The following is an 8,826-nucleotide window of genomic DNA, read 5'->3' on the forward strand; positions in this document are numbered from 1 at the left end:
AAAGCCATATACACTAAATTGTACTGCTTGCAGGAATTTCCATGAGGAGAAACTATCTGGAATAAACATCTCAGCCCCTCTATGTCTTTTCTAATTTGGAGAATCTTTCATAAGCTTCTCCTTGTGGATGATAATCTCAAGCTTAAAGGTTTGAGAGGACCTTCCAGGTGTCATCTCTGTTGTCAAACTGAAGAATCAATTACCCATCTCTTCTTTTAATGTATGTTTACACAAAGGGTCTGGTCTGAATTAGTAAAAGAGTTGAAGATAAATCTATTGATTCTGGATTGGGCCTCTCTTATTACTTGTTGGAATACTTGGGATAAAGTCAATTTGAGCACCATCCCTTTTTTCCCTTTTTTGGTTACTTGGTTACCATCCCTTTTTTGGTTACTTGGTTTATCTGGATGGCCAAAAATAAAGCTAAATTTTAGGACTACCCTCCAAATGTACATTGTAAAACTTTCTATTGTAAAACTTTCTTAACAAAGCTGATCAAATATAAGGGATTCTCTAAAATTTTCCATACTATCATTCCTTCTACACATAAACTACGCAAGATATCCAAACTCTTCTGGATCAAACCTACTCACCCCTGAATCAAGGCTAACATAGATGGAAGCTACAATGGGCAAGATGCTGGATTTGGAGGGATCTTCAGAGACTACACTGGCACCTGTAAACTATTTTTCTACAGCCCTCTGACTGCCCAAGATGCACTTGAAACTTAAACAACTGCCCTTTTGTGGGCACTACATATTGCTATAAAGATGAAATTGTTTTATATAATGGTTGAAACTGATTGTTTTCTGCTTATCCAACTGATTGAAGGATCCTTAGCTCCTCCTTGGCACATACTCCAATTGCTCAAACCTATCCTGGAATTAAAAAACTGTGCCAACTTAAGCTTAAGTTCAACTACAGAGAAGGCAACAAACCTCCTAACTGGCTAGCAAGATTTGCTAGTCAGTCAGATACCATTTTAGTCTCCTCTACTCCTTCCCCTTCTCTCTCCTTATTGTTAAAGGGTTACCTCTTGCAAATCCCCTATATCAGATCTGTAATGACTTCTTCTGCTGCAATATAATTTACCCTCCCTTTTAATATATATATATATATAGTTTATAAAAATATGAAATCAAACTTACCCCATATTGTCCATAGTTTAAATGAAAGAGCACTATACCTCAAGCTCTATATCTATCCCAAAGGATAAACACAACACTTGAGGATGAGGCTCGATCAAATAAACTAAGAAATATATGACATCCACTTGGTCTTTCAAACCATTTATTTGTCGACAAGTTCCCCTATTTAATATGAAGAATTAAATAGGGTTTATATTAAGCTGGGTTCGGACAAGCTTTCTATAAGGGCAGGCCCCTATAGCTAATTACATCTTAGATAACCGAAGTCACCTAAGAAAACTCTCGATAAAAATTAGTAAATATTATCTTCAAAGATGCCAAAAGGATAAGACTTTTCAATGAATGGGCAAAAAGGTGTGAAAGGGTAATGGTTCAAATTTGGAACATTTGGTTGTAGAGTCCAAAGGAGGAAGAACTAGAGGATGTCATAGATCCGGGGGAGAACCTCGGTGACTTCCCAAGCTATCCTATTATTTGGTTTTAGTTTTGAGGATAAATATTTAGGTGTTTCATCCTCCCAATTTTATTTTTTATGGCTTAAATTCATGTGAAACATCACACAAAAAGCCTAGATGATGTGAGGATTTAGGTCGTGACGAACAACAACCTCGGAATCCTAAGATGAGTTAGGGCTTAGATTATACAACAGAGTTGTACAAAGGCTTAAAGATAAGGTGAAGAATTATGTTGCATAAGCAAACCACCTTAAAGTCCTATAGCTTGGTTATTTAATTCTAAGGAAGGAAATTAGTTTAGTTGGGGAAGACATGTTTTGCTTGGGGAGTTGGGGAAGACATGTTTTGCTGTTGAAGATGGTTGTGCTGCCCACCATGCTAGCTCCAAGCTCCTTGTCGTGAAGAGTTTAAGTTTTCTAGTGTGTCAGGACATGATGTCAAATCAGATAGCCTAATGGTTAAAGTCCTTTAAATGTTATGGGGCGTGTTAAAGTTGATTAGAGTGACACCGGTTAGGATCCTACGGTTCCCTTGTTCTGGTACCACTATTTTCTATCGAATTCACTTAGTCCAAATAAATTTACTAAACTCAACTTAATGAGTTCCATACTTTCATTTAGATCATGGGAAGTCTCGTTAGCAACCATAGGTTACCTCCGGCAAGGGATTCCCGAACATCCGATAGAGATGTCTTAATTTAATTGCAAATGTTGTTTTGTTATGATTAAATTTTGAGTTATTTTATATTTTTAATGTTGTTGCAATGAATTTTATCTTGGTTGATTTTACTTTTAGTTTTCATTTTTGTTTTGTGGCTATCTTAGCATTTTTAGTTTTCATGCAGGGTGACGTCATTATTTAACATGCAAGTTTTGTAAGTATAAAAAGACAATGTGGAAAGCACAAGAAAAGACAATACTGTAAACTGTAAAAGCGTACCTGGCGAGTCTTCTAGTTCCACCGCCTGAAAGCCTGAAACCGCCTGAAAGGTGAGTACTTGCAAGGCATGTATGTAATGTTGCAAGGAATTTAAATTGCATGAGTAGATGAAGGTTTAGGCCCCAAGTTATGATTTAGTTGAATCTTAGAATATCCTTGTAGATGATTTTAAGACAAAATACGATAAGTTCAATTTGTCCTTCAGAACATCTAAGAGATTCCAAAGTGCTCGGAATATGACCTTGAACAATTTTGAAGATCTCTTGAATTATTTTAAGTTAATTTCTAAACTTATCATATTGTTCCATTAACGATCCAAGTTTAGAGTGTGGTTACCCCATAAGCTCAATTTAATTGTCCCAAGGATAAGATACTCGATTAATCAATTGATATTTCATTTAAGAGTTATGTGAGTGAGTGCCCCTAAGCAAATTTTGAGTTATTTAAGATTGTGCTGCCCACAAGTAAAGTTAGACTTTCAGTGTTTAAAGATATTGATTATCAACCCAATTATCTTCAAAATCAAATCAATTGAGCTTAGATATTGAGTCTAGGTCACAACCAAGCCCTTAGCAATCATAATGGGTAATTTGGTGAATGTTAAGATTTTAGCTTATGTGACATGTATTTTCATTTAAAGATCACATTATCATCAATTTTGGGCATAAGGAAAGTAAATTATCATCCTTTTAGCTTAAGCCTCTCACTTAAGAAATTTTTATATTAGTTGACTTCCAAGTCATGAAGATTGAGGGAGATTATTATCTGTTTATGTTGTGTAAGCGTGGTGGGTGAGTTTCTACCTTATAATCTCATTGTATTTCAATCATCCAAACATGTTTATTAGGATCAAAGTTACACATTTATCCTTAGTTAACTCTAAATTTTTATTAAGGCACCAAAGTCTTAAAATTACCACTTTGCTCTTGGAGCACTTCACCTCATAACTCTTTAAACACAACTCAAATGACTTTGAGGGGGTTTAAAGTGTTTTATCCATGATGTAATTAAAATGTTAGAGGAGGATATGTGTACCTCACAAAATTTGATTTAATTTAGATAATTATTTGAACATAGAAAATAGGATTTTCAAAAGTTAATTTAGTTAATCATCCAAAATAAAATTTATATTTATGAAAAAATTATTAGAGGTTTCTTAAAGTTAGACAAACACTTAAACAAACTTTCATGATTTTTTGAATCAAATTTTTATTTTTAAAATTTAGTTTTAGATCAATTTTCATGATTTATTTAAATAGAAAATAATATTTTAATTACAAAAATTATTTTTATACTTTCAATAGACTCCTCTAAGTTCAAAAAACTCAGAAAATTAAATTTTGTATTTTTTTATTTTTAATTTTTTTAATATAATTATTTTAGTAAGAAAATATGAAAAATTCATTTTTAAGCCTTTAAAATTTATTTTTAACTTAAAAAATTATAGCAAAAATTTCCTAATGAATTCTATGTGATTAGGGGACACTCCCACTCATTTTGAACTATTTTTTTGTATTTTTGGAAATTTTGATTATTTTAATTATTTCAATTCAAAGTATATTTTAAAAATGGAATATTTTCACAGAAAAGGTTTTATTTTTATAAAATGCCTCTGATCACAAGGAACTAAGAAAAATATTTTTCTTAATTTTCCTAAGCATATTTAATTTAATATAATTACTTTTATACAAAAAGCAAGGTTTCCTTAAGAAATCCACTGTAATAATCAAACCTAATCAAATAAGACCAAGTCAAATAAATTTGATAGTTTTACATTGGGTATACATGATTTTTATAAACAATGTGAAGTTTATTTTGTTAATTTTTTATATGTATTTAATTTACACAAATTAATACAAGGTATTTACATTTAACTAAGTATAAAAATTCATAAAAAGATTCAAAGCATAACAATATTTTTTCTAGATTTCCTTAACCACAGGAAACCTACACTGATTATTCTCGTAATTTTTCAAGTAATATTTTGATTTATATAATTAAAATAAGATAAAATGGTCACCTTAGCTTGAAAATTAGGGTTAGAAGCATAGAGATGCATTTTGACCATGGAAAATTCAGAAGACATGGCCTCTATCATCAGAAACAAACCCTCAAAATTTCAAGCGATGGTGAAATGTTTTAAGTCATGGAGAATTAAAATACTACTGAGAGTATTTAATTAATTAAAAATCAGGTTGTGAGAAAATAATTTTAATATTTAGTCCATGTTATTCTCTTTTGTTCACTGAGCAAGAGGATATTTTTCTTTTATTTTTATGATTTTTCTAGAGGAAGATATAAATTTTTAAAATTTATGCATCTAAAATAATTCAAAAATCCCTATTTTTCTACTTATCCACACAACGCTAACTGGATCCTAGGAAGCTCCAAAAAATCATGCAGTGCTCCGCCATTTGACACTGCCATCCCCCTTAGTTGCCACGCGGATGATGCTTTATGCACCAAGGGCTCTTTTGGCTTGATCTCCTTCATCCATTGAATACACGTGCGATCGGATGGCTCTCCGTTATCGTCCCCAAGTGACCTAACCCGTGAGTCGTTCACAATAAAACCTTAATATCATGGACTAGACTCAACCAAATCGCATAGGGTTTGTTCTTAAAAACACATATATACGATTTATACGTATGAAATACAGTAAATATGTATGGAGGGTCGAAACAAGCTCGGTTTAGGGTTGGAATTCAATATCTTTATCTGCGAGGGGAGGCCTCAATCAGATGGTTGTAATAGCTTTGATTTGTCCCATCGAACCTTCGGATGAAGTCTCAAGCCTTGGTGAATGGTTTAGGTATGAATTGGATCAAGCTCAATTTTAGATGTTGTTCTAGAGCTACCCTAAAGGCTGTTTCAGAGGGGGGTTTGATGGGAAATGAACTCCTCTTACTCTAAGGATGGTGTGTAAACAACTAATTTGAGTTTTGTGGACTGTGGAGAGATGTTCTGGTTTGAGCTGAAAGTTTGAGATAAAAATTAGGCTTCCAAAGAGGCTTCCACAGTGGGGATCAATAGGGGAAAATGGTGGGCTTGAACAGAGGAGGTCTTAGGGAGTCTCTGAGAGCAATTTGGCAGAGTTTCCTTAAAAAAATCCCAAGGATATTTAGCACTCTCTTTTCTTGGCCATGGAGGCACTGATTAAATAAAGGAGCTTAAGGGGGAGTTCAGGGCTAATTGATGGGTGTAAAATGGTGCTTAGGTGGATGTCTGAAGAGCTTTCAAGAGCTATTAGGATGAGGTGGCTCTTATGGTTGAAATTGGGTTTGATTTTTCTTTGGGGCTCTCAATTTTGGGGTTTTCCATCCACTAGGCCAGCCGGCATGGTGAGGGGAGGTGGCTAGAGAGTCAGGTGATTCAAGGGAGGTTTAATTATAATTTACTTTCAATAGTAAGTGATGATGGGGGAGATCTTTGGTTAAGGCCCATAAATGGGCTAAGATCCCTTAATATATGGATCCATTGGTCCATATCTCACCATGGCTGGTCCAAAGGGGTTTATTCTGGTCAATGATGTGTGCTTAGTGGCTGTGGGGACCTTAATTTTGTGACATTAGCATGGCTAAGTCAATTTTGGTGCATGGGTCCAATTTGGGTTCAAATGGCTAAGAGTTGGATTTGGGTTGGCTAGTCATGACTTTAAGGCCAACTGATTGATCATAATTGTTTAGATGATTGTAATGAAGATTTTTTGGTGAAGTATTGAAATGATTTTAAGTCTAATTGGGAGCTCAATTTGAACGATTTTCAGATTTTGGTAAATTTGGGCATGTTGGGCTAGACTTGGGTCTAGGTTGGGCTAAGTTTGGGTGAGGTTCAAGTTAATTGTTTAAAATGGTCCATATGAATGTCATAAAGAGTTTTAAACCTAAATTGAGCGCTAATATTGGGTGTCAATTTTGGGGTTAATACATTCAATTTGTTGGAATTTTGAAACATGGCCAATTTAGGGTAAATTTTTGGGATTTTGGATTTGTGTTGAAATTAAATGAAATTGAGGCTTCACCCATGCCAATTGAAGGTCAATTTTAGTGTATAAGAGTGCTATGTAACATCTAGGATCCAAATTGAAGCAAATTAAGTAGGCTATGGGGTTTAATTTGGTGAGATTAAGTCATAGGGCCAAAATTGGGGGTTTGACTTTGATCAAAATTGAGCTCAAAGAATGGGCCTATTAGGCTTGGATTTGGTTTTTATTGATCAAATGAAAGATTAATTTGAGTTTAGGATTTAAATTGAGGAAAATTGGGACCAAATCGATGGACATTTAAGGTGAATTTGGGAAAATTTGGCCCTTAAAGGCAATTTGGGGTTTTTGGTCAAAATGGTCAAATTGGCCAACTTTGGTTCAATTGGAGGGTTCAAATTTGTTTTGAAGACATTTGAAGTGATTTTGGAGGTTTTGGGAAAGTTTTGGGTGCCAAAGGCATTTTTGTAATTTTGGCAATTTTGGGGGTATTTTGGTAATTTTAGAATTTTTTTGTGGATTTAGGTAATTTGGGTATTTTGAAATGGTTTAAAATGATTTTTGAACAAATTTCGGTATTCTGAGTGAAATTAGGATTTTTGGCCAACTTTGGGATTTGGGGGAGTTTAGGTAATTTGGGTAGGTATGGAGGTAAAAGTAAAATTGAATATTTTTGGTAAAATTGGGAAACCAATCACCATATGTGAGCTATGGACCAATGGAATCCCCATTTGGGTCCTTTATGCACTGGTTTTAGCTAAACCCTAGCCTAGGGCTAGTGGGTGTAGGGGACCATCTACATGAGTCTCCCAAAAGATCAAGGTGTCAAAGTCAACAATTTTGGTTTTTAGGATTGTGAGTGAACATGGGTGATAGTGAGTGACAGTGAGTGCAAGCGGGTGCAAGTGAGTGGACCAGCATCAAACTAAAACCCAAAGTCAACCCTATGATCAATCAATCCTATGGGGACTCTTCTTGAGCTCCCTCATACTGACCTCACATACTAAGTGCTACAGGTTAGGACTAGTATATGAAACTTCAAGTTGAGCAAAGGAGTTTAGAGTTTCTGATGATGAGGGTTCCTTTTCTAGTCCTCTAGGAATAGTCAATAAGGAAGTCCTATGGATAGAATACCTTAGGTAACTAAAGAGGGAAAACAAAACCTCAACCAATAGTGAGGTCAATAGTGCTGTAAAGACAAGGCCTGCTGAAAGGTGTGTCGAGGTGACAGTGACCAAAAGGAATGGGCGTTCCATGGAGACATCGGTCGAAACAAATAAGCGTGTCGTAGCTGTAGTGACTAGAAGCTAGGCGTACCGTGGAGGAAGCAACCTAAAGAAAGGTGTGCCGATGTGGTAGTGACTAAAAGCGATGGGGGTGTCGTGGTGGCAGCGGCCTCAATAAGGTGTGCTAAGGTGGCAGTGACCAAAAGAGATGAGTGTGTAATGGTGATAGGTGCCCGAAGGATGGGTGTGCAGTGGAGGCAGTGACCCGAAGAGATGGGCATGCCGCGGTGATAAGGGCCCGAAGGCAGTGGTGATCCTCATCAGGGAGCATCACACAAGTGCATATGCAAATGCAAACACATATGGTACAACATGCAAGCAGGGAAACATGCGATGTGATGCAAATATAAAGGAAATAAGATTCAAAAGCTTAGAAACATGAAAGTGTTCGATTGACCGAACCTTGGTGGCTGATCAAATCAAAGTGATCGGTCGACCGGACCGGGGTGGCCGGTCGAACCAAAGTGAGATGCTCACTGATCCAGTGAGGTTGGACGGAGCAAAGTGAGAGGCTCATTGGGTCGAGGCAGCTAGTTGGAGCGAAGTGAAGTGCTCGTTAGGTCGGGGAGGCCGGTCAGAGCAAAGTAAGATGCTCGCTGAGTCGGGACGACCTATCAGAGCAAAGTAAAATGCTCACCAGGATGAGACGGCCGATTAGAGCCAAGCGAAGTGCTCATCGGGACGGTGCAGCCAGTAGGAGCAAAGTGAGAGGCTCCCCGGGTCAAGGCGACATGTAGAAGCGAAATAAAATGCAACATGCACAAAGCAAAAATGCAATACGCAGCAAATTAACATGCAGATAGCAAATCGGGCTCATGCTAACGACCTCACCTGGGAAACCTAAGGTTTAAACCCTTGGATATGCGACATCGCCGCCTCTTGCTCTGGTGAAGAAATGTGGGGATTTTCTCCCCGGATCTCCAAGAGGGAAACTCTCAACGACGTGACGAAACATGATAGCTACAAAGCTTTTCCTATTTTGCGAATTTCTCCTGACTTTGCAAAGTGAGCCAGCT

The sequence above is a fragment of the Phalaenopsis equestris genome, unplaced genomic scaffold, assembly GCF_001263595.1.
Source record: "Phalaenopsis equestris unplaced genomic scaffold, ASM126359v1 Scaffold235570, whole genome shotgun sequence".
Classification (NCBI taxonomy): domain Eukaryota; kingdom Viridiplantae; phylum Streptophyta; class Magnoliopsida; order Asparagales; family Orchidaceae; genus Phalaenopsis; species Phalaenopsis equestris.